The 23,753-nt window shown below is 41.0% G+C and overlaps 28 non-coding genes across 28 annotated transcripts; 19 read left to right on the forward strand and 9 right to left on the reverse strand.

Moving 5' to 3' along the window:
- The first annotated feature begins 7,538 nt into the window (after window positions 1–7,538).
- Trnav-cac lies at window positions 7,539–7,611 on the forward strand. Its single transcript has one exon. It is a non-coding gene; the product is annotated as a tRNA-Ala (tRNA).
- Window positions 7,612–7,774: 163 nt separating this feature from the next.
- LOC124139884 lies at window positions 7,775–7,994 on the reverse strand. Its single transcript, XR_006861841.1, has one exon. It is a non-coding gene; the product is annotated as a small nucleolar RNA U3 (small nucleolar RNA).
- Window positions 7,995–8,583: 589 nt separating this feature from the next.
- Window positions 8,584–8,656, forward strand: Trnav-aac. The gene has a single exon. It is a non-coding gene; the product is annotated as a tRNA-Val (tRNA).
- Window positions 8,657–8,877: 221 nt separating this feature from the next.
- On the forward strand, window positions 8,878–8,950 carry Trnav-cac. Its single transcript has one exon. It is a non-coding gene; the product is annotated as a tRNA-Val (tRNA).
- Window positions 8,951–9,113: 163 nt separating this feature from the next.
- LOC124139871 lies at window positions 9,114–9,333 on the reverse strand. The gene has a single exon (XR_006861828.1). It is a non-coding gene; the product is annotated as a small nucleolar RNA U3 (small nucleolar RNA).
- A 592-nt stretch (window positions 9,334–9,925) lies between these two features.
- Trnav-aac lies at window positions 9,926–9,995 on the forward strand. Its single transcript has one exon. It is a non-coding gene; the product is annotated as a tRNA-Val (tRNA).
- Window positions 9,996–10,216: 221 nt separating this feature from the next.
- On the forward strand, window positions 10,217–10,289 carry Trnav-cac. The gene has a single exon. It is a non-coding gene; the product is annotated as a tRNA-Val (tRNA).
- Window positions 10,290–10,452: 163 nt separating this feature from the next.
- LOC124139872 lies at window positions 10,453–10,672 on the reverse strand. Its single transcript, XR_006861829.2, has one exon. It is a non-coding gene; the product is annotated as a small nucleolar RNA U3 (small nucleolar RNA).
- A 589-nt stretch (window positions 10,673–11,261) lies between these two features.
- On the forward strand, window positions 11,262–11,334 carry Trnav-aac. Its single transcript has one exon. It is a non-coding gene; the product is annotated as a tRNA-Val (tRNA).
- Window positions 11,335–11,512: 178 nt separating this feature from the next.
- On the forward strand, window positions 11,513–11,585 carry Trnav-cac. Its single transcript has one exon. It is a non-coding gene; the product is annotated as a tRNA-Val (tRNA).
- Window positions 11,586–11,748: 163 nt separating this feature from the next.
- On the reverse strand, window positions 11,749–11,968 carry LOC124139873. Its single transcript, XR_006861830.2, has one exon. It is a non-coding gene; the product is annotated as a small nucleolar RNA U3 (small nucleolar RNA).
- Window positions 11,969–12,557: 589 nt separating this feature from the next.
- Window positions 12,558–12,630, forward strand: Trnav-aac. The gene has a single exon. It is a non-coding gene; the product is annotated as a tRNA-Val (tRNA).
- A 221-nt stretch (window positions 12,631–12,851) lies between these two features.
- Trnav-cac lies at window positions 12,852–12,924 on the forward strand. Its single transcript has one exon. It is a non-coding gene; the product is annotated as a tRNA-Val (tRNA).
- A 163-nt stretch (window positions 12,925–13,087) lies between these two features.
- LOC124139874 lies at window positions 13,088–13,307 on the reverse strand. Its single transcript, XR_006861831.2, has one exon. It is a non-coding gene; the product is annotated as a small nucleolar RNA U3 (small nucleolar RNA).
- A 589-nt stretch (window positions 13,308–13,896) lies between these two features.
- On the forward strand, window positions 13,897–13,969 carry Trnav-aac. The gene has a single exon. It is a non-coding gene; the product is annotated as a tRNA-Val (tRNA).
- A 221-nt stretch (window positions 13,970–14,190) lies between these two features.
- Window positions 14,191–14,263, forward strand: Trnav-cac. The gene has a single exon. It is a non-coding gene; the product is annotated as a tRNA-Val (tRNA).
- A 163-nt stretch (window positions 14,264–14,426) lies between these two features.
- LOC124139875 lies at window positions 14,427–14,646 on the reverse strand. The gene has a single exon (XR_006861832.1). It is a non-coding gene; the product is annotated as a small nucleolar RNA U3 (small nucleolar RNA).
- Window positions 14,647–15,235: 589 nt separating this feature from the next.
- Trnav-aac lies at window positions 15,236–15,308 on the forward strand. Its single transcript has one exon. It is a non-coding gene; the product is annotated as a tRNA-Val (tRNA).
- Window positions 15,309–15,486: 178 nt separating this feature from the next.
- Window positions 15,487–15,559, forward strand: Trnav-cac. The gene has a single exon. It is a non-coding gene; the product is annotated as a tRNA-Val (tRNA).
- Window positions 15,560–15,722: 163 nt separating this feature from the next.
- On the reverse strand, window positions 15,723–15,942 carry LOC125376289. Its single transcript, XR_007219149.1, has one exon. It is a non-coding gene; the product is annotated as a small nucleolar RNA U3 (small nucleolar RNA).
- Window positions 15,943–16,531: 589 nt separating this feature from the next.
- Window positions 16,532–16,604, forward strand: Trnav-aac. The gene has a single exon. It is a non-coding gene; the product is annotated as a tRNA-Val (tRNA).
- Window positions 16,605–16,782: 178 nt separating this feature from the next.
- Trnav-cac lies at window positions 16,783–16,855 on the forward strand. Its single transcript has one exon. It is a non-coding gene; the product is annotated as a tRNA-Val (tRNA).
- A 163-nt stretch (window positions 16,856–17,018) lies between these two features.
- On the reverse strand, window positions 17,019–17,238 carry LOC125376290. The gene has a single exon (XR_007219150.1). It is a non-coding gene; the product is annotated as a small nucleolar RNA U3 (small nucleolar RNA).
- Window positions 17,239–17,827: 589 nt separating this feature from the next.
- On the forward strand, window positions 17,828–17,900 carry Trnav-aac. The gene has a single exon. It is a non-coding gene; the product is annotated as a tRNA-Val (tRNA).
- Window positions 17,901–18,078: 178 nt separating this feature from the next.
- On the forward strand, window positions 18,079–18,151 carry Trnav-cac. Its single transcript has one exon. It is a non-coding gene; the product is annotated as a tRNA-Val (tRNA).
- Window positions 18,152–18,314: 163 nt separating this feature from the next.
- LOC124139877 lies at window positions 18,315–18,534 on the reverse strand. Its single transcript, XR_006861834.2, has one exon. It is a non-coding gene; the product is annotated as a small nucleolar RNA U3 (small nucleolar RNA).
- A 589-nt stretch (window positions 18,535–19,123) lies between these two features.
- Window positions 19,124–19,196, forward strand: Trnav-aac. The gene has a single exon. It is a non-coding gene; the product is annotated as a tRNA-Val (tRNA).
- A 221-nt stretch (window positions 19,197–19,417) lies between these two features.
- Window positions 19,418–19,490, forward strand: Trnav-cac. The gene has a single exon. It is a non-coding gene; the product is annotated as a tRNA-Val (tRNA).
- Window positions 19,491–23,753: the final 4,263 nt, after the last annotated feature.

Here is a 23,753-nt window from a genome sequence, read left to right on the forward strand (position 1 = left end):
GACCGGAGAATGCTAAATACGAAAGCATATCTTTCTTTTTTGTGAGTTCTTTACTCGCGCTGCAGTCGTCTATTATGAAAAGGGTTGATTCTCCTTTGTATTTCTCGTGACATACTCGGAGGCAGTCTTGTAAACGATCGCCGGGATCGACTCTGTGTACCCCGTCGTTATTCATTACCCAATCTCTCGATAGGTAGGTTTTATTAACGCTTATAGTCGGGCACAGAATAATAATATGATCGAAAACGTCCCGATAATGACTTTCTAAAATATCTAGAATAAAAGCTGTTTTTCCGCAGTCCGTTTGCCCGCATATGATAGCGCAGTGCGGATCTTGAGGTAAAAGATTATCAATAGATTGCTTGCACGAATCTCCCATTCTGTATATTAAGTTAATCACGTACAAATATATGTTTAATTTACCAGCCGCTTCCTGAAGCTTCGTTATCTGTATGGTGGCACCCTCGCTAGCATTTTCTATTCTCCTCCCACTGCCGTGTAATTGGTCATTGTCCGTTGTTCGCATGTCGAGCCATAGCGCGTAGTTCGTGGTGAGGTATTCACCCATCGATACACTCCCGTGAGACAGATCTTTCACGACCGCGTTAACTTCCGGAGAACGTTTTATAGAAGGAAGTTTTTTAATCTCATCCCACTGGTGATACGCTAGCATTCCTTGGCTATATAGTTGATTAGGAACGCCTTCGATAGTCAATTCTACTTTTGTAATCTTGGGATTGTAAAACTTCTCGGTATTTCTTTTAAACGCATCGGAGGGGTCCTCGAACAACATTAAAATACCCTTCAACGACCTCGTGGGAACGTTTAGATTGATATTCCACATCGTATCTTTTTTGTCCCTCGTGATCTTTCGGTGTCGCAGCACGCGATCGTACAAAATGGCTAAACTTCCGGTATACTGGTTACGAATTTGTCTGGCTAATTCGGGATCCGTTATCATATCGTACTCCAGCGAGATATTGTCAATGGAATATCTAGCATCTTCATTAGCAGATCTGATTACTCTACCGTAGTCATTAAAAGTGAGTTCGTATTCTAACCTATCGCCTAGGGATGCTTGATAAAAGGGCATGTGGGAATCTAGTAATTCAAAGTCTAGGGGAATATAGAATCTGTTACCTAATGCGTCGGCAACGGCCTTATCTTTTTCGTTGGTATCAACACCATTTTCAGCACCCACGCGCAGTCTCAATGTGTTCTTATTACAAATACCTTGGTACTGTAAGTTTTCCCGCTCTTTATGCGTTCTCCAGAGATCCATGTAGCAATAGTATACATCGCTATCGTCGATACTCAAAACCTCATTACCGCTAATTTTAATGGCGATTTTCTTAACGATAGCACGACCTATGTTCTGAACGAGCTCCCTGTTAACGTCTGTAGAAGTCAAACTAATCGTAAATGCTAGTCGGACAGTTCCCGGAACTAACACATCGTGTGCGCCGAGATTAGGAAAGCGAACCAGAAGCGTTTGATTCTGATCTATGGTACTAGGGTTATTAGTTATAGTTACAGACTGACGAATTGCTTTGACCCCTAATGGATCTCGAAGTCTACGTTGTGGGTTTAACTTGCGTCCGTACTGTGAAGACATTGTTTATATTAAAATTATGTACCCTATGTTTAATATAAAAATGACTGATTTTGATATTAATGACTTTGATCTAAGTTCCTTTGATGATCCGAATCGAACTGAAGAGGGTACTGATGAAACCAGGTTTAGTAGTCTTAACGATGAACTTTTACAATCGTCCGTCAATGATTATTACGATGCCTTAAAAGAAGATACCCCAATAGGCCGTGACTATTCAAAGTTTACGATAGATAGTAAAGGAATATTGCGACTGCGTGACTCTCCGGATATTGATCTTATGCATTCTCGTACTCGTAAGCCCCTAGCCTTGTCTACGATAGCTGCTAAACACGGCATCGGCACTGTTCGTGATAAATTAGGTTTTGTGGACTACCGACGACTTTCCGCGAAGACTACTAAGGTTCTTCGAACCGTGCATGATGAACTCGTTAATACAGATGATTTGGAAGCAGCCTCGATGGTGGCCTCGGACGGACTCGGAGAAATCTTAGATACCTATTACGATAATTCCACGTTACAGGTATCGGAGTTTAGTATTAGGGAATTACGAGGTCTTGACAAGGCAATGCGAACAATGCGGGGAGAACTCATCAATAATATAGCCAAGATATCCGAAATCGACAAGCATATAGCTAAAGAGAAAACAAAACTCGAACAGGCGGGCAATGAGTTCAGTAGACGCCGCGTAGCGGAAAGATTGCGTAACTTAGAAGACGAAAGATCGGCCCGCCTCGAAGCAGCTTCCAGTAATAGAAAGGCACTTCGTTCGCAAATCAGTCGTATTCGAGAAACTATCGATCAAGTCCTCAACGATGACACTACACTGGCCGATAAAATTAAAACATTGTTCAGAGAACAGGGAATAACCATTGCCAGTATTTTAACCGCGTTGGGATTTATTATATCGACTTTGACTCTCTCGTTAACAGGTGGCAGTACAGGTGGAGGCGGATCACCTCCTAGCGATAAAAATGGTATAAAAGAGTGGATAAAAAAGCATTTAAAAGCATTAGGTTCAGCACTGGGAAAGCTCGCTGAGAAAGCCGCGGCCGCACTTCCCGGTATAATAGGGAGTGTTGTTTCCTGGCTATTGAATTTATTAGCTAAGACCACCACTTGGCTTAGTCAAAACTTGTGGGGGTTGATCGTAGCAATTGCAGGGCTGCTGTACGTATTTGCTAAGAACTATTTAACCAAATCAGTTCGCTAAGAACTATTTAACCAAATCAGTTCGCTAAGAACTATTTAACCAAATCATGAGTAAACCAACCGAGACTCCACCCACTACAAGCGCTGTTTTTTCATCGATATGTTGTTGATTTTTAGCCTCAATATGCGGTGGTACTTGTGCGTGTGCGTTTGTAGATGGTTGTGCATTAGTAGAAGTTTTAGCGATAGTTGGTGTTTGCGGCTTGACTATTCCCTTTTCGCCCGTGATCGTTTGCGTTATTAATTCAACGTTAATATCTGAATTTATACCTGGTTTTTGTTGATCGGTAGCGATAACAATTTTATTATTATAGCCTATCACTTGACCGATCTTAAGTTCCATATTACTCGGAGACATGTATAGTCCCGGCGCATAAACGAAGTCCACTTTGGATTGAGCGTACTGTAATGCATCTTGAAAACGCTTTATTGACGATGGTATGTCAACTGGTGAATTAATGGCGTCCTCCACGTTTGCGACAAACTGTTTTTGTGCATCGAGCGCCGTCCCAGAACCGATAATGGACGTTCGTGTTTGCGATTGTGCTCCGAGAATTGCCCATACATAAGTTCTTATCGATTCATTAAATCTTACAAATCCTGGGTTAGTAAAATTATTTTCCGTTTTATCATTAAGAAATTCATTCCAAGCGTTTGCGGTATCGTTCATTTGTATAAATTTTGTAACAATATAAGCCAAACCACCCTTAAAACTCATAAGAGAACCTCTCCAATCGTTACTCGAAAGTTCCCAGCCATGATTAAGATTATGCAATCTTACAAAAAGATTGTCTATCTGTAAGAATTTAAATGGATCGAATGGTTGATGAGTTTTTTTAACTAAATCATCGCTTACTTCTTTAACAGTTCTTTGTCCGCTGTACGGAACACCTAGACCATGGTTTGCTCCTTTAATGCGCCAATCTTTACTCGTAGAAACATTAAATTCATTACAAATACGCTCATACGCGGACCTATCATAATTATTAATTGTGGAATTCCACGCTCGATCCTGCGGTAAAGGAGCACTAATTTCTTTAAGTATACGTCTAATCTGATAATACACGTGAAATAATAAAACAGACTTATTTAGCATAAATCCTGGGGCATTAACAGATACGCCACATCCCGTTGTGGCACACCATATGGCAAAGTTTAACTGATTCTGCCAAAATTGCATAGGATTGTGAAACCAATCGTGCACCATTTTATCGCTAGTTGCCGTGACCCTGTAATTTTCAAAGATATCGGGGAATTTAACGAAAAATTCAGCACCAGAGGCAGTTACTATAATCGATTGATTAGTAATGTATCTCGATTTCATATTTAAGTTATGATATAGTATCATTGTATATTTAATATGTATGTTACACTCCCGGGAATAACAAATGGTCAGTCTATTGAACTGCTTCATACTATCGATAACTCGGATGGACAACTCGAAGTAGCTCTATGCGATGTAACGTATTACCAACGGTGGACCAATATAAGTGCTGCGAGAAAAAATAATGAGATATTTATAATAGATGACCAAAATAGAATTAATAGAATTTTTACTATACCTGATGGGTATTACAGCATAAGCTCACTCAATGATTATTTTAAGGCTGATATAGAATTTTTAAATACTATTAAATTTAGTATCACACAAAATGAGTCGAATTGGACAATGAAAATCATCAATGGAAACGAAAAAATAATTATTGGTGAGAACTTAGCATACACACTTGGATTGGGAAGAAGAAAAACAACATTACCACCCGACGTAACAATGTTTGTACCTAATACATTACCCGATTTAGTTCCCTATAAAGAGTTGTTCATTCATCTTGATCAAATAAGCACGACGGATAATATTCAACAAGAAAGTCCTTCAACTCTTCTCAGAGGTGTTCCAGTGAAAAATGAAAAATATAATAGCGGTAGAACGGAATCTTTCTTGTTATTACAATATAAAAAATTAAAGCGGGGTATTATTTCAGACCTTAAAATTTCTGTATTAGATGTAAAACACCAACCAGTACATATAGGATACTTAAGTGTAACACTCCATATTATATAATGGTTGATTCCATATTTAAGTTATGATATAGTATCATTGTATATTTGATATGTATGTTACACTCCTGGGAATAACAAATGGTCAGTCTATTCAACTGCTTCGTACTATCGATAACTCGGATGGACAACTCGAAGTCGCTCTATGTGATGTAACGTATTACCCACTGTGGACCAATATAAGTGCTACGAGGGGTTATAATAATGAGACAGAAATAAATGGTAAAAAATACATTATACCTGATGGGTATTACAGCGTATGCTCACTCAATGATGAATTTTTTAAGCCTAATGGAATTAGTCTAACACAAAATGAGTCAAATGGGTAACTGATTTTAAACGCTGGAACAAAGGATGTAAAGCTTTACATGAACTTAGCATACACACTTGGATGGGGAGGAGAAATAACAGTAATCAAGACATCAGATCAGGGACTCTATTTACCCGATTTAGTTCCCTATAAAGAGTTGTGCATCCATCTTGATCAAATCAGTACGACAGATAATATTCAACAAGAAAGTCCTTCAACTCTGCTAAGAAGTGTTCCAGTGAAAAATGAAAAATATAATAGCGGTAGAACGGAATCTTTCTCAACATTACAATATAAAAAATTAAAGCGGGGTATTATTTCAGACCTCAAAATTTCTGTATTAGATGTAAAACACCAACCTGTACATATAGGATACTTAAGTGTAACACTCCATATTAAAAATAATGGTTGATGCATCAGGCCCTGGAACAGTAAGACAATGTAATACAATTGCGCTTTCCGATCTCGGAGACACAGAAGGATTTGGTAAACACGGTACCGATGGTAAGTTATACGCTTTACACTTACACGATAATGTATACAATCGGAAAGAAGTTACATTCACGGGTAATCTAGGAGATTTAAGCGATGTTGATGTTAGTAGACTCCTTAAAAACACTTCGTACAATATTACTCGCAACGACGATAATAAATGGACTATGATCGAAGCAAACATCGAGTGGCTACTGAATATCGTCATTACCCCACCTTATGTGATGATGGGTAAGGGACATAATTTAACTAAGATAATAAATAGTGGCATCGTACTCGCGGCTTATATCCCGTCAAAACGAAAAAGTGTGTTAGTTACCCCCCTGCCAGAAAACCCAGGTCATATGTTATATAGTCGTCCGACCTTAAGAAATGTTACTTTAAATTTGGTTACTGAATTCGAAGATATTAAAGATAACTTGAGTGCAATACCTAATCTTTCTACGCTTATTATTGAAGTCTTGTTCGGAGATGCACCGGAAGATGCCTTCGATATATTACCAGGTCTATCGATTAAATGGCTAAAGAAACACCAACGTCAACGTTGCAGTATTATTCATATCGGAGCATCGCCCGTTGCAACCCTCGAGGGGGTCCAAATTATTAAAAGTGACAGTATTTCTCTTTCTAAGATATTCTTGCCGTATAATATACATTTGATAAGATTGATGTATAGTCTCAAAACATTTAAGCAAGACCAATTAAAGACTATTATATGATCGTTATATACACTATGAGTTTATATCCGACGCTCGGTGAAGCATTTGAAAAGATGGAAACTGTTGATGGATTTCGATTACATCAAATAAGCGACATAAAACATCGAATAGGGAAGGAGAGGGAGTTGAGACTTGGATTGTATAAAAAGTATCGCAGAGCCGTGAATGCTCTGGACGGAGTTGACACCGTGCTTTTAGTATCTGGCATGGGACTCGGTGTAGCGGGTATCGGTTTACTATCAACTATAATCGCCGCGCCTATCGTGCTCGGCATGGAAATAACCGCTGGAGTCTCGGGACTGGCAGGAATAGCGATAAAATTCATTTCTCGTAGGTTACAAAAGAAAGCATCAAAACACGATAGTATTCGGCTACTCGCCGAAGCAAAGTTGAACAGCATTGAGGATCATATTTCGACAGCAATGGCCGATTGTAAGATATCCGAGGATGAGTTTCGTTTAGTGCTGTCGGAACTCACCAAATACAACGAAATGAAGCAGGAGATTTGATCAAAATCTCGCAAGACCAGTGGTATTAGCGAAGATGAGAAAAAAAAGTTCATAGAACAGGGGAGGCAACAAGCGCGTCAATTATTCCGTGCCAAAACCAAAGAACTGGTTGGAGATTAAAAATAGATTGTTTACTATCGTGTGATTACATTTAGACAAATGCTAACATAAATATATAATAATGGAGAAAGCTATTCAATGGAAAGAATTACCACAAGGTTTTTATTATATCAGTGATGCCAAACCAACCAAATACGGTTATCAATTGTTTCTTATCAATTTACAAGAAGAGTGTAGTTATATAGTCTGGTCTCCTAGTAAAATGAACCAAGAACTTAATAAAAATGTTGAATATCGCTTTATCGATAAAAATAATAAAGAATATTTTTATTACCATTTAGACTCATCTAAAGCAATGATTGGCCCCAGGTATTGGTGAGCTAGAGCCAATTTAACTTAATCTCATGACTATCGTTGAATCGCATAATCATTTTGGCATAAAAAATTCCATCTGTAGTAGCAGTATAGGTATATAAATCCAGCTCCAGTGGAAGTGAGCCAGAACCCCTATTACCTATACTACTGCAGGTATAAGTCTTCACAAACACTGCCACCAACACAGCTGAGGTTCAGTGGTGTAGTGGTTATCACGTCTGCTTCGCACGCAGAAGGCCGCGAGTTCGAGCCTCGCCTGAACCTTGATGTTTTTGCTCTTCTATGAATTGTTATTTTACTTCTCTCTTGCTGGCACACACAGCGTATTGTGTTGACTGTGTCCACTGTTGATTAATTATGAAGTCACGCACAAAGTGTCTATATGAAGTGGCTAATCGACATTTACTTGGAAAAATAGATAAGCCAAACCACTCAGAATGCCTCTCTTCCCTCCATCTCTGCCACATGTGACTGAGAGGAACGGTCATCAATAACCAGAGTTACTAGCCTGAGCTGGCACTCGCCCTGGTTCGCTTCGCGCTCAGAAAGAGAGACTGTCTATCGTCCTCGTGGTTTGGTAGACTGTCAGTTTTACCTGAAGTCATGGCGATGCATACTATAGAAATGATCCCTAAAAGTATGATCTTAACTAACATATGGCGGAATTTGTACCTACTTCTTTTCAAAAGGCACGCCAGTGTGGTATGCAACATCATGTAACATTCCTGCTAAATCTTTTGAAAAATCTTAATCAGGTCAATCAGTTACAGACATCGCCACCTCTGTGTACTTAGGATTCATTCCACGTTTGTGATTTACGAAAAAAACATAGAGAGTACAGATAATGTCAACAGCTGAAGTGGTTTGTACAATGTATATTGTTTGGTGATTACATCGTGGCAATGGTTATCTCCCATTGACCGTGATTGAGACTGTATGGCTGCTCCTGTGTAAACTGTCCAGTTGAGAGAAGTTGGTGGGATGTTTGTGAGATAAGACATCAATATACATGGTGTTAACTGTCTAGTTGAGAGAAGCTGGTGGGAAGTTTGTGAGATAAGACATGATTACACCTTAATTAGCCCCCTGATCGTGATCCAATACGTTTCCAGTCATGTTTCAATGATACAAAGTCCTGATATTGGAAATGATGGAACCAGTAAGAGGAAATGCCGTGAGAGAAAAGAAAACATACAATCAATGGTACACGAAAGAGATTCATGTTCCTTTACAGGTGGTTCCGTGGTGTAGTGGTTATCACGTCTGCTTAACACGCAGAAGGCCGCGAGTTCGAGCCTCGCCGGAACCTTACTTTTTGGGGGATTTCCATTATTTCATGGAATGTATACATCTCTCTTTCTCGGGGAAAAACCTACCACCAGCGAAGGGGGCTTGTTACTTCTTAATGTTTTGTTTCTTGTCGCCTTTTACACATGTACACCACCCCTCAGCACATCCTCAACTTGCCGTGCTCTGTTAGTGTCCGTGGCAGGTATAAGTCTTTACAAACACTGCCACCAACACAGCTGAGGTTCAGTGGTGTAGTGGTTATCACGTCTGCTTCACACGCAGAAGGCCGCGAGTTCGAGCCTCGCCTGAACCTTGATGTTTTTGCTCTTCTATGAATTGTTATTTTACTTCTCTCTTGCTGGCACACACAGCGTATTGTGTTGACTGTGTCCACTGTTGATTAATTATGAAGTCACGCACAAAGTGTCTATATGAAGTGGCTAATCGACATTTACTTGGAAAAATAGATAAGCCAAACCACTCAGAATGCCTCTCTTCCCTCCATCTCTGCCACATGTGACTGAGAGGAACGGTCATCAATAACCAGAGTTACTAGCCTGAGCTGGCACTCACCCTGGTTCGCTTCGCGCTCAGAAAGAGAGGCTGTCTATCGTCCTCGTGGTTTGGTAGACTGTCAGTTTTACCTGAAGTCATGGCGATGCATACTATAGAAATGATCCCTAAAAGTATGATCTTAACTAACACATGGCGGAATTTGTACCTACTTCTTTTCAAAAGGCACGCCAGTGTGGTATGCAACATCATGTAACATTCCTGCTAAATCTTTTGAAAAATCTTAATCAGGTCAATCAGTTACAGACATCGCCACCTCTGTGTACTTAGGATTCATTCCACGTTTGTGATTTGCGAAAAAAACATAGAGAGTACAGATAATGTCAACAGCTGAAGGTGTTTGTACAATGTATATTGTTTGGTGATAACATCGTGGCAGTGGTTATCTCCCATTGACCGTGATTGAGACTGTATGGCTGCTCCTGTGTAAACTGTCCAGTTGAGAGAAGTTGGTGGGATGTTTGTGAGATAAGACATCAATATACATGGTGTTAACTGTCTAGTTGAGAGAAGCTGGTGGGAAAATTGTGAGATAAGACATCATTACACCTTAATTAGCCCCCTGATCGTGATCCAATACGTTTCCAGTCATGTTTCAATGATACAAAGTCCTGATATTGGAAATGATGGAACCAGTAAGAGGAAATGCCGTGAGAGAAAAGAAAACATACAATCAATGGTACACGAAAGAGATTCATGTTCCTTTACAGGTGGAGTCGTGGTGTAGTGGTTATCACGTCTGCTTAACACGCAGAAGGCCGCGAGTTCGAGCCTCGCCGGAACCTTACTTTTTGGGGGATTTCCATTATTTCATGGAATGTATACATCTCTCTTTCTCGGGTAAAAACCTACCACCAGCGAAGGGGGCTTGTTACTTCTTAATGTTTTGTTTCTTGTCGCCTTTTACACATGTACACCACCCCTCAGCAGATCCTCAACTTGCCGTGCTCTGTTAGTGTCCGTGGCAGGTATAAGTCTTTACAAACACTGCCACCAACACAGCTAAGGTTCAGTGGTGTAGTGGTTATCACGTCTGCTTCACACGCAGAAGGCCGCGAGTTCGAGCCTCGCCTGAACCTTGATGTTTTTGCTCTTCTATGAATTGTTATTTTACTTCTCTCTTGCTGGCACACACAGCGTATTGTGTTGACTGTGTCCACTGTTGATTAATTATGAAGTCACGCACAAAGTGTCTATATGAAGTGGCTAATCGACATTTACTTGGAAAAATAGATAAGCCAAACCACTCAGAATGCCTCTCTTCCCTCCATCTCTGCCACATGTGACTGAGAGGAACGGTCATCAATAACCAAAGTTACTAGCCTGAGCTGGCACTCACCCTGGTTCGCTTCGCGCTCAGAAAGAGAGGCTGTCTATCGTCCTCGTGGTTTGGTAGACTGTCAGTTTTACCTGAAGTCATGGCGATGCATACTATAGAAATGATCCCTAAAAGTATGATCTTAACTAACACATGGCGGAATTTGTACCTACTTCTTTTCAAAAGGCACGCCAGTGTGGTATGCAACATCATGTAACATTCCTGCTAAATCTTTTGAAAAATCTTAATCAGGTCAATCAGTTACAGACATCGCCACCTCTGTGTACTTAGGATTCATTCCACGTTTGTGATTTGCGAAAAAAACATAGAGAGTACAGATAATGTCAACAGCTGAAGGTGTTTGTACAATGTATATTGTTTGGTGATAACATCGTGGCAGTGGTTATCTCCCATTGACCGTGATTGAGACTGTATGGCTGCTCCTGTGTAAACTGTCCAGTTGAGAGAAGTTGGTGGGATGTTTGTGAGATAAGACATCAATATACATGGTGTTAACTGTCTAGTTGAGAGAAGCTGGTGGGAAAATTGTGAGATAAGACATCATTACACCTTAATTAGCCCCCTGATCGTGATCCAATACGTTTCCAGTCATGTTTCAATGATACAAAGTCCTGATATTGGAAATGATGGAACCAGTAAGAGGAAATGCCGTGAGAGAAAAGAAAACATACAATCAATGGTACACGAAAGAGATTCATGTTCCTTTACAGGTGGTTCCGTGGTGTAGTGGTTATCACGTCTGCTTAACACGCAGAAGGCCGCGAGTTCGAGCCTCGCCGGAACCTTACTTTTTGGGGGATTTCCATTATTTCATGGAATGTATACATCTCTCTTTCTCGGGGAAAAACCTACCACCAGCGAAGGGGGCTTGTTACTTCTTAATGTTTTGTTTCTTGTGGCCTTTTACACATGTACACCGTGGCAGGTATAAGTCTTTACAAACACTGCCACCAACACAGCTGAGGTTCAGTGGTGTAGTGGTTATCACGTCTGCTTCACACGCAGAAGGCCGCGAGTTCGAGCCTCGCCTGAACCTTGATGTTTTTGCTCTTCTATGAATTGTTATTTTACTTCTCTCTTGCTGGCACACACAGCGTATTGTGTTGACTGTGTCCACTGTTGATTAATTATGAAGTCACGCACAAAGTGTCTATATGAAGTGGCTAATCGACATTTACTTGGAAAAATAGATAAGCCAAACCACTCAGAATGCCTCTCTTCCCTCCATCTCTGCCACATGTGACTGAGAGGAACGGTCATCAATAACCAGAGTTACTAGCCTGAGCTGGCACTCACCCTGGTTCGCTTCGCGCTCAGAAAGAGAGGCTGTCTATCGTCCTCGTGGTTTGGTAGACTGTCAATTTTACCTGAAGTCATGGCGATGCATACTATAGAAATGATCCCTAAAAGTATGATCTTAACTAACACATGGCGGAATTTGTACCTACTTCTTTTCAAAAGGCACGCCAGTGTGGTATGCAACATCATGTAACATTCCTGCTAAATCTTTTGAAAAATCTTAATCAGGTCAATCAGTTACAGACATCGCCACCTCTGTGTACTTAGGATTCATTCCACGTTTGTGATTTGCGAAAAAAACATAGAGAGTACAGATAATGTCAACAGCTGAAGTGGTTTGTACAATGTATATTGTTTGGTGATTACATCGTGGCAATGGTTATCTCCCATTGACCGTGATTGAGACTGTATGGCTGCTCCTGTGTAAACTGTCCAGTTGAGAGAAGTTGGTGGGATGTTTGTGAGATAAGACATCAATATACATGGTGTTAACTGTCTAGTTGAGAGAAGCTGGTGGGAAGTTTGTGAGATAAGACATGATTACACCTTAATTAGCCCCCTGATCGTGATCCAATACGTTTCCAGTCATGTTTCAATGATACAAAGTCCTGATATTGGAAATGATGGAACCAGTAAGAGGAAATGCCGTGAGAGAAAAGAAAACATACAATCAATGGTACACGAAAGAGATTCATGTTCCTTTACAGGTGGTTCCGTGGTGTAGTGGTTATCACGTCTGCTTAACACGCAGAAGGCCGCGAGTTCGAGCCTCGCCGGAACCTTACTTTTTGGGGGATTTCCATTATTTCATGGAATGTATACATCTCTCTTTCTCAGGTAAAAACCTACCACCAGCGAAGGGGGCTTGTTACTTCTTAATGTTTTGTTTCTTGTCGCCTTTTACACATGTACACCACCCCTCAGCAGATCCTCAACTTGCCGTGCTCTGTTAGTGTCCGTGGCAGGTATAAGTCTTTACAAACACTGCCACCAACACAGCTGAGGTTCAGTGGTGTAGTGGTTATCACGTCTGCTTCACACGCAGAAGGCCGCGAGTTCGAGCCTCGCCTGAACCTTGATGTTTTTGCTCTTCTATGAATTGTTATTTTACTTCTCTCTTGCTGGCACACACAGCGTATTGTGTTGACTGTGTCCACTGTTGATTAATTATGAAGTCACGCACAAAGTGTCTATATGAAGTGGCTAATCGACATTTACTTGGAAAAATAGATAAGCCAAACCACTCAGAATGCCTCTCTTCCCTCCATCTCTGCCACATGTGACTGAGAGGAACGGTCATCAATAACCAGAGTTACTAGCCTGAGCTGGCACTCACCCTGGTTCGCTTCGCGCTCAGAAAGAGAGGCTGTCTATCGTCCTCGTGGTTTGGTAGACTGTCAATTTTACCTGAAGTCATGGCGATGCATACTATAGAAATGATCCCTAAAAGTATGATCTTAACTAACACATGGCGGAATTTGTACCTACTTCTTTTCAAAAGGCACGCCAGTGTGGTATGCAACATCATGTAACATTCCTGCTAAATCTTTTGAAAAATCTTAATCAGGTCAATCAGTTACAGACATCGCCACCTCTGTGTACTTAGGATTCATTCCACGTTTGTGATTTGCGAAAAAAACATAGAGAGTACAGATAATGTCAACAGCTGAAGTGGTTTGTACAATGTATATTGTTTGGTGATTACATCGTGGCAATGGTTATCTCCCATTGACCGTGATTGAGACTGTATGGCTGCTCCTGTGTAAACTGTCCAGTTGAGAGAAGTTGGTGGGATGTTTGTGAGATAAGACATCAATATACATGGTGTTAACTGTCTAGTTGAGAGAAGCTGGTGGGAAGTTTGTGAGATAAGACATGATTACACCTTAATTAGCCCCCTGATCGTGATCCAATACGTTTCCAGTCATGTTTCAATGATACAAAGTCCTGATATTGGAAATGATGGAACCAGTAAGAGGAAATGCCGTGAGAGAAAAGAAAACATACAATCAATGGTACACGAAAGAGATTCATGTTCCTTTACAGGTGGTTCCGTGGTGTAGTGGTTATCACGTCTGCTTAACACGCAGAAGGCCGCGAGTTCGAGCCTCGCCGGAACCTTACTTTTTGGGGGATTTCCATTATTTCATGGAATGTATACATCTCTCTTTCTCAGGTAAAAACCTACCACCAGCGAAGGGGGCTTGTTACTTCTTAATGTTTTGTTTCTTGTCGCCTTTTACACATGTACACCACCCCTCAGCAGATCCTCAACTTGCCGTGCTCTGTTAGTGTCCGTGGCAGGTATAAGTCTTTACAAACACTGCCACCAACACAGCTGAGGTTCAGTGGTGTAGTGGTTATCACGTCTGCTTCACACGCAGAAGGCCGCGAGTTCGAGCCTCGCCTGAACCTTGATGTTTTTGCTCTTCTATGAATTGTTATTTTACTTCTCTCTTGCTGGCACACACAGCGTATTGTGTTGACTGTGTCCACTGTTGATTAATTATGAAGTCACGCACAAAGTGTCTATATGAAGTGGCTAATCGACATTTACTTGGAAAAATAGATAAGCCAAACCACTCAGAATGCCTCTCTTCCCTCCATCTCTGCCACATGTGACTGAGAGGAACGGTCATCAATAACCAGAGTTACTAGCCTGAGCTGGCACTCACCCTGGTTCGCTTCGCGCTCAGAAAGAGAGGCTGTCTATCGTCCTCGTGGTTTGGTAGACTGTCAGTTTTACCTGAAGTCATGGCGATGCATACTATAGAAATGATCCCTAAAAGTATGATCTTAACTAACACATGGCGGAATTTGTACCTACTTCTTTTCAAAAGGCACGCCAGTGTGGTATGCAACATCATGTAACATTCCTGCTAAATCTTTTGAAAAATCTTAATCAGGTCAATCAGTTACAGACATCGCCACCTCTGTGTACTTAGGATTCATTCCACGTTTGTGATTTGCGAAAAAAACATAGAGAGTACAGATAATGTCAACAGCTGAAGGTGTTTGTACAATGTATATTGTTTGGTGATAACATCGTGGCAGTGGTTATCTCCCATTGACCGTGATTGAGACTGTATGGCTGCTCCTGTGTAAACTGTCCAGTTGAGAGAAGTTGGTGGGATGTTTGTGAGATAAGACATCAATATACATGGTGTTAACTGTCTAGTTGAGAGAAGCTGGTGGGAAGTTTGTGAGATAAGACATGATTACACCTTAATTAGCCCCCTGATCGTGATCCAATACGTTTCCAGTCATGTTTCAATGATACAAAGTCCTGATATTGGAAATGATGGAACCAGTAAGAGGAAATGCCGTGAGAGAAAAGAAAACATACAATCAATGGTACACGAAAGAGATTCATGTTCCTTTACAGGTGGTTCCGTGGTGTAGTGGTTATCACGTCTGCTTAACACGCAGAAGGCCGCGAGTTCGAGCCTCGCCGGAACCTTACTTTTTGGGGGATTTCCATTATTTCATGGAATGTATACATCTCTCTTTCTCGGGGAAAAACCTACCACCAGCGAAGGGGGCTTGTTACTTCTTAATGTTTTGTTTCTTGTGGCCTTTTACACATGTACACCGTGGCAGGTATAAGTCTTTACAAACACTGCCACCAACACAGCTGAGGTTCAGTGGTGTAGTGGTTATCACGTCTGCTTCACACGCAGAAGGCCGCGAGTTCGAGCCTCGCCTGAACCTTGATGTTTTTGCTCTTCTATGAATTGTTATTTTACTTCTCTCTTGCTGGCACACACAGCGTATTGTGTTGACTGTGTCCACTGTTGATTAATTATGAAGTCACGCACAAAGTGTCTATATGAAGTGGCTAATCGACATTTACTTGGAAAAATAGATAAGCCAAACCACTCAGAATGCCTCTCTTCCCTCCATCTCTGCCACATGTGACTGAGAGGAACGGTCATCAATAACCAGAGTTACTAGCCTGAGCTGGCACTCACCCTGGTTCGCTTCGCGCTCAGAAAGAGAGGCTGTCTATCGTCCTCGTGGTTTGGTAGACTGTCAATTTTACCTGAAGTCATGGCGATGCATACTATAGAAATGATCCCTAAAAGTATGATCTTAACTAACACATGGCGGAATTTGTACCTACTTCTTTTCAAAAGGCACGCCAGTGTGGTATGCAACATCATGTAACATTCCTGCTAAATCTTTTGAAAAATCTTAATCAGGTCAATCAGTTACAGACATCGCCACCTCTGTGTACTTAGGATTCATTCCACGTTTGTGATTTGCGAAAAAAACATAGAGAGTACAGATAATGTCAACAGCTGAAGGTGTTTGTACAATGTATATTGTTTGGTGATAACATCGTGGCAGTGGTTATCTCCCATTGACCGTGATTGAGACTGTATGGCTGCTCCTGTGTAAACTGTCCAGTTGAGAGAAGTTGGTGGGATGTTTGTGAGATAAGACATCAATATACATGGTGTTAACTGTCTAGTTGAGAGAAGCTGGTGGGAAAATTGTGAGATAAGACATCATTACACCTTAATTAGCCCCCTGATCGTGATCCAATACGTTTCCAGTCATGTTTCAATGATACAAAGTCCTGATATTGGAAATGATGGAACCAGTAAGAGGAAATGCCGTGAGAGAAAAGAAAACATACAATCAATGGTACACGAAAGAGATTCATGTTCCTTTACAGGTGGTTCCGTGGTGTAGTGGTTATCACGTCTGCTTAACACGCAGAAGGCCGCGAGTTCGAGCCTCGCCGGAACCTTACTTTTTGGGGGATTTCCATTATTTCATGGAATGTATACATCTCTCTTTCTCGGGGAAAAACCTACCACCAGCGAAGGGGGCTTGTTACTTCTTAATGTTTTGTTTCTTGTCGCCTTTTACACATGTACACCGTGGCAGGTATAAGTCTTTACAAACACTGCCACCAACACAGCTGAGGTTCAGTGGTGTAGTGGTTATCACGTCTGCTTCACACGCAGAAGGCCGCGAGTTCGAGCCTCGCCTGAACCTTGATGTTTTTGCTCTTCTATGAATTGTTATTTTACTTCTCTCTTGCTGGCACACACAGCGTATTGTGTTGACTGTGTCCACTGTTGATTAATTATGAAGTCACGCACAAAGTGTCTATATGAAGTGGCTAATCGACATTTACTTGGAAAAATAGATAAGCCAAACCACTCAGAATGCCTCTCTTCCCTCCATCTCTGCCACATGTGACTGAGAGGAACGGTCATCAATAACCAGAGTTACTAGCCTGAGCTGGCACTCACCCTGGTTCGCTTCGCGCTCAGAAAGAGAGGCTGTCTATCGTCCTCGTGGTTTGGTAGACTGTCAATTTTACCTGAAGTCATGGCGATGCATACTATAGAAATGATCCCTAAAAGTATGATCTTAACTAACACATGGCGGAATTTGTACCTACTTCTTTTCAAAAGGCACGCCAGTGTGGTATGCAACATCATGTAACATTCCTGCTAAATCTTTTGAAAAATCTTAATCAGGTCAATCAGTTACAGACATCGCCACCTCTGTGTACTTAGGATTCATTCCACGTTTGTGATTTGCGAAAAAAACATAGAGAGTACAGATAATGTCAACAGCTGAAGGTGTTTGTACAATGTATATTGTTTGGTGATAACATCGTGGCAGTGGTTATCTCCCATTGACCGTGATTGAGACTGTATGGCTGCTCCTGTGTAAACTGTCCAGTTGAGAGAAGTTGGTGGGATGTTTGTGAGATAAGACATCAATATACATGGTGTTAACTGTCTAGTTGAGAGAAGCTGGTGGGAAAATTGTGAGATAAGACATCATTACACCTTAATTAGCCCCCTGATCGTGATCCAATACGTTTCCAGTCATGTTTCAATGATACAAAGTCCTGATATTGGAAATGATGGAACCAGTAAGAGGAAATGCCGTGAGAGAAAAGAAAACATACAATCAATGGTACACGAAAGAGATTCATGTTCCTTTACAGGTGGTTCCGTGGTGTAGAGGTTATCACGTCTGCTTAACACGCAGAAGGCCGCGAGTTCGAGCCTCGCCGGAACCTTACTTTTTGGGGGATTTCCATTATTTCATGGAATGTATACATCTCTCTTTCTCGGGGAAAAACCTACCACCAGCGAAGGGGGCTTGTTACTTCTTAATGTTTTGTTTCTTGTGGCCTTTTACACATGTACACCGTGGCAGGTATAAGTCTTTACAAACACTGCCACCAACACAGCTGAGGTTCAGTGGTGTAGTGGTTATCACGTCTGCTTCACACGCAGAAGGCCGCGAGTTCGAGCCTCGCCTGAACCTTGATGTTTTTGCTCTTCTATGAATTGTTATTTTACTTCTCTCTTGCTGGCACACACAGCGTATTGTGTTGACTGTGTCCACTGTTGATTAATTATGAAGTCACGCACAAAGTGTCTATATGAAGTGGCTAATCGACATTTACTTGGAAAAATAGATAAGCCAAACCACTCAGAATGCCTCTCTTCCCTCCATCTCTGCCACATGTGACTGAGAGGAACGGTCATCAATAACCAGAGTTACTAGCCTGAGCTGGCACTCACCCTGGTTCGCTTCGCGCTCAGAAAGAGAGGCTGTCTATCGTCCTCGTGGTTTGGTAGACTGTCAATTTTACCTGAAGTCATGGCGATGCATACTATAGAAATGATCCCTAAAAGTATGATCTTAACTAACACATGGCGGAATTTGTACCTACTTCTTTTCAAAAGGCACGCCAGTGTGGTATGCAACATCATGTAACATTCCTGCTAAATCTTTTGAAAAATCTTAATCAGGTCAATCAGTTACAGACATCGCCACCTCTGTGTACTTAGGATTCATTCCACGTTTGTGATTTGCGAAAAAAACATAGAGAGTACAGATAATGTCAACAGCTGAAGTGGTTTGTACAATGTATATTGTTTGGTGATTACATCGTGGCAATGGTTATCTCCCATTGACCGTGATTGAGACTGTATGGCTGCTCCTGTGTAAACTGTCCAGTTGAGAGAATGTGGTGGGATGTTTGTGAGATAAGACATCAATATACATGGTGTTAACTGTCTAGTTGAGAGAAGCTGGTGGGAAGTTTGTGAGATAAGACATCATTACACCTTAATTAGCCCCCTGATCGTGATCCAATACGTTTCCAGTCATGTTTCAATGATACAAAGTCCTGATATTGGAAATGATGGAACCAGTAAGAGGAAATGCCGTGAGAGAAAAGAAAACATACAATCAATGGTACACGAAAGAGATTCATGTTCCTTTACAGGTGGTTCCGTGGTGTAGTGGTTATCACGTCTGCTTAACACGCAGAAGGCCGCGAGTTCGAGCCTCGCCGGAACCTTACTTTTTGGGGGATTTCCATTATTTCATGGAATGTATACATCTCTCTTTCTCAGGTAAAAACCTACCACCAGCGAAGGGGGCTTGTTACTTCTTAATGTTTTGTTTCTTGTCGCCTTTTACACATGTACACCACCCCTCAGCAGATCCTCAACTTGCCGTGCTCTGTTAGTGTCCGTGGCAGGTATAAGTCTTTACAAACACTGCCACCAACACAGCTGAGGTTCAGTGGTGTAGTGGTTATCACGTCTGCTTCACACGCAGAAGGCCGCGAGTTCGAGCCTCGCCTGAACCTTGATGTTTTTGCTCTTCTATGAATTGTTATTTTACTTCTCTCTTGCTGGCACACACAGCGTATTGTGTTGACTGTGTCCACTGTTGATTAATTATGAAGTCACGCACAAAGTGTCTATATGAAGTGGCTAATCGACATTTACTTGGAAAATGTAAGAAATGAGTATTGTAGTGGCAGTAAAATGTACAATACTTGTAACTGTATAAAATTATTCAATTATTTCAGGCCATGTAATTTTGGTTTGAACGTATTAATGTAATAACTTTCTTTTATCTTTCTCAGTGCATCATTGTCACATTTGTAAAACGGGAATATCACAAAATTTGGTGTTTTATTCCCGACACACTGATCAATGTGTTGACTGAGTGGGATACACCGGCAAGAGGAGTCCCTTATTTGTTGTCGATGGATCTTCACTGTCGCTCTTAGGGTGTCCTCTGTTCAAGTTTTTCGAAGCACAATTCATATTTTCACGGTCATAGAAAGTTTTTCCGCCTTTGACTGTAAAAGAACAACACTGTAAAACATGAGGGCAAGTACCACAATTTGGCCTGTTACACTTTTGTACTGTTTTACATTCTTGTTTTTCATTTGAGAAAGAAGCCCTAGTAAATCTGTTTCAGATTTTGGCTTTGTCTATTACTCTTTTTTGTATTTAGTGATATTTTTTGTTTTAGTTCTTTAGCTCTCAGCTTTAGTTCCTTCTTTAAGGAATACAGTGTTACCGGGTTTTGGGGATTAAAGGTTAAACAAAAGGGAGAACACTCTCGTAAGGTTTATCTTATGGTTTTAAAATATCACAACGGTTTTGTGATTTAGTTATTGTTTATTGCGTCTTCTACTATTTTTCTAGGGTAGTTTCTTTCTAATAGTGACTCAGTTTATCGAGTCTATCTTGTGCACGATCTGAATTAGATACTATCGCGCAGATTCTACGTGCTAATGAATAAGGGACACTGTTTTAGTATGACGGGGTGACAGGAATTGTAATTGAGGTATTGCTTGGAATCGGTTGCTTTTGTAATATACATCTGTTTCAATGTTATTGTTCGAAACTGTAACCATTACATCTAGAAACAATAGATTGTTATCGCTCATCTCTAATGTAAAGGTTAAATTTGGATGGAGTGTCTGTAAAATATCTATCAAACATTGTAGATCGTCTTCATTCCGATTTCACAGAACCAAACAATCATCTAAAAATCTTTTCCATTTGTCTTGAAATCCCTGTCAAAATTCAGTGGCGAATTTTTCATCATTTTTTAGTACAGTTTTCCTCCAAATAACCAAGTACAAGAGTTGCATAAGTAGGGGCCATTTTTTTCCCCATTGCTGTGCCTTTAACTTGTTTGTAATGAGAACCATCAACATTAAAAGTATTATTGTTTAGAATAAATTTGATAATGAATTCAGAGGCAATGTCTTCTCCAATTTCCGAACGGTGTTTATTTATCCAGTATTCAGTAGCTTCTATGCCGAGATCATGGGGAATGTTTGAATATAAACTTACTACATCAAAACCTACTAACTTTGTAATATTTTCGACTGAGGCGGGAAGTTTGGTTCAGAATGTCAGTGGTATCTTTTATGTAGCTCTTGACATGTTTAGTTATGGGTTTTAACACTTTATCCATAAGGTCACTGATTCTGTGTGTGGGACATTTGGGCCCCGCAATTATTGGCCGTAATTAACGGGGGGGATTTTGACATAAGCAGTATTCAATGTTCGACAATTTTCTTGGATCTGTGCGCTCTGATGAACTTTAGGGAGACCATAAAAATTACTTTCTTTCGATTCAAAATTAATTAAATAATCCTCTTTGTCTTAGTAAGGCATTGAGAATGTGAATATACTAATTATTTAAGATTAAGTAATACAGATTTCTCCGAACTGTCTGAAAGCTTTCTGTAACAAGATTCATCTTTCCCACATTCATTACTGTCCATAATTAATATAGCGCCTCCCTTGTCAGCTTCTTTAATCTCAATTGACTCGTTGTGTCATAATCTGTTTAGAGACTTGTTATGTTTGGTTTACCTCTTTGAGGGTTTACAGTAAAGGGTAAATCTCTGAGGCGGTTAATAACATTGTCTAACTCTTTGTTACTACCAGGTTTTGGAGTGAAGGTGCTTTTGTTTCTAACTTATGAAGTATCTTCGTTATTGGCATCAATATCAAAATGATTTAGTAATCTCAATTTTCTACAAAAAATCAGACTTATCTGTTTCTAGTTCACGTCAATCCTGTTTCGATGGAGTATGGGTGAACTTCATACCTTTAAGTAATACAGAAATGTCCTCCTCTGTCAGGTCTACATAAGATAAGTTGATCACTTTAGGTTCAATTGCTAACATCTAAACCGAGCTAGCGCCACTCTCAATTTACTGACGGTCACACAGCTAAGATACAACTCTGTACCAAACAATACCTTGAATAGAGAATAAGAGAAAGATTTACTACCCTTTGAACCTCGCTGTCACTAAAAAAGAACTATGTATATTTATTTTTTCGGCATATGTTTCATGGCGTTTGTTCTGACTGTCGTCAATAAGTCCTCCGTACATACAGCAACCTATGTTATTTATGAACACCCATAGTGACATGTGTATTTCATCACGTGCATATCATCATGTCTATCTCTTCACGTGCATGCCTTCATGTCTATGTCTTCACGTGTATGTCAGCATGTGCATGACATGTCAGCATGTGTATCTCAGTATGTATATTTTTTCATGCATGTGTTTTTCATCATGCGTATGTCAGCATGTGTTTCTCATCATGTGTAAGAAAAACTCATGTGCATGTAAGGGCGTACGTGTCAGCATGTGTGTCAGGGTGTATGTGTTAGCATGGGTTTTAGGATGTATGTGTCAGCATGGGTGTCACTATGTGTGTCAGGATGTATGTGTGGGGAGGGGAGGTGAAATTGGGGTTAAGGTCGCGTCCAAGATTATTGCACTTATATAGCGACGTGGATGCACGTGTGTGTGTGTTTTGCTGCTTGTACTAGACCGGACTGAGATACCATGCCGCAGTTTAACATGGATATCCCACTCAGACACAGTATACTGACTCCGAGCCGACCAGTACTTGCTTAATCCCCTTAATGCCGAGCGCCAGACAGGGTAACAACAAGTACCATCTTTTAACGTCTTTTGGTATGACGCGGCCGGGGATCGAACCCCCGACCTTCCGCTCTCCGGGCGGATGCTCTACCCCTAGACCAAGGAGGCGGTGATGTGTTTCAGGGCGTTTGTGGCAACATGTGTGTCAGCATGTGTGTCAGGATGTATGTGTCAGCATGGGTCTCAGGATTTGTGTCAAGATGTATGTGTTAGCATGTATTTCAGGATGTTTGTGTCAGCATGGGTGTCAGGATGTATGTGTCAGTATGTGTGTCAGGATGTATGTGTCAGCATGTGTGTCAGGATGTATGTGTCAGTATGTATGTGTCAGCATGTGTGTCGGGATGTATGTGTCAGTATGTGTGTCAGGATGTATGTGTCAGCATGTGTTTCAGGATGTTTGTGTCAGCATGTGTGTCAGGATGTATGTGTCAGCATGTGTGTCAGGATGTATGTGTCAGCATGTGTGTCAGGATTTATGTGTCAGCATGTGTGTCAGGATGTATGTGTCAGTATGTGTGTCACGATGTATGTGTCAGCATGTGCGTCAGGATGTATGTGTCAGCATGTGTGTCAGGATGTATGTGTCAGCATGTGTGTCAGGATGTATGTGTCAGCATGTGTGTCAGGATGTATGTGTCAGCATGTGCTTCAGGATGTATGTGTCAGCATGTGTTTCAGGATGTTTGTGTCAGCATGTGTTTCAGGATGTATGTGTCAGCATGTGTTTCAGGATGTTTGTGTCAGCATGTGTTTCAGGATGTATGTGTCAGCATGTGTGTAAGGATGTATGTGTCAGCATGTGTTTCAGGATGTTTGTTTCAGCATGTGTGTCAGGATGTATGTGTCAGCATGTGTGTCAGGATGTATGTTTCAGCATGTTCTTCAGGATGTATGTGTCAGTATGTGTGTCAGGATGTATGTGTCAGCATGTGTTTCAGGATGTTTGTGTCAGCATGTGTGTCAGGATGTATGTGTCAGTTTGTGTGTCAGGATGTATGTGTCAGCATGTGTGACAGGATGTATGTGTCAGCATGTGTGTCAGGATGTATGTGTCAGCATGTGTGACAGGATGTATGTGTCAGTATGTGTGTCAGGATGTATGTGTCAGCATGTGTGTCAGGATGTATGTGTCAG

This window comes from Haliotis rufescens, unplaced genomic scaffold, assembly GCF_023055435.1.
Source record: "Haliotis rufescens isolate VD_foot unplaced genomic scaffold, xgHalRufe1.0.p SCAF_7, whole genome shotgun sequence".
Lineage (NCBI taxonomy): Eukaryota > Metazoa > Mollusca > Gastropoda > Lepetellida > Haliotidae > Haliotis > Haliotis rufescens.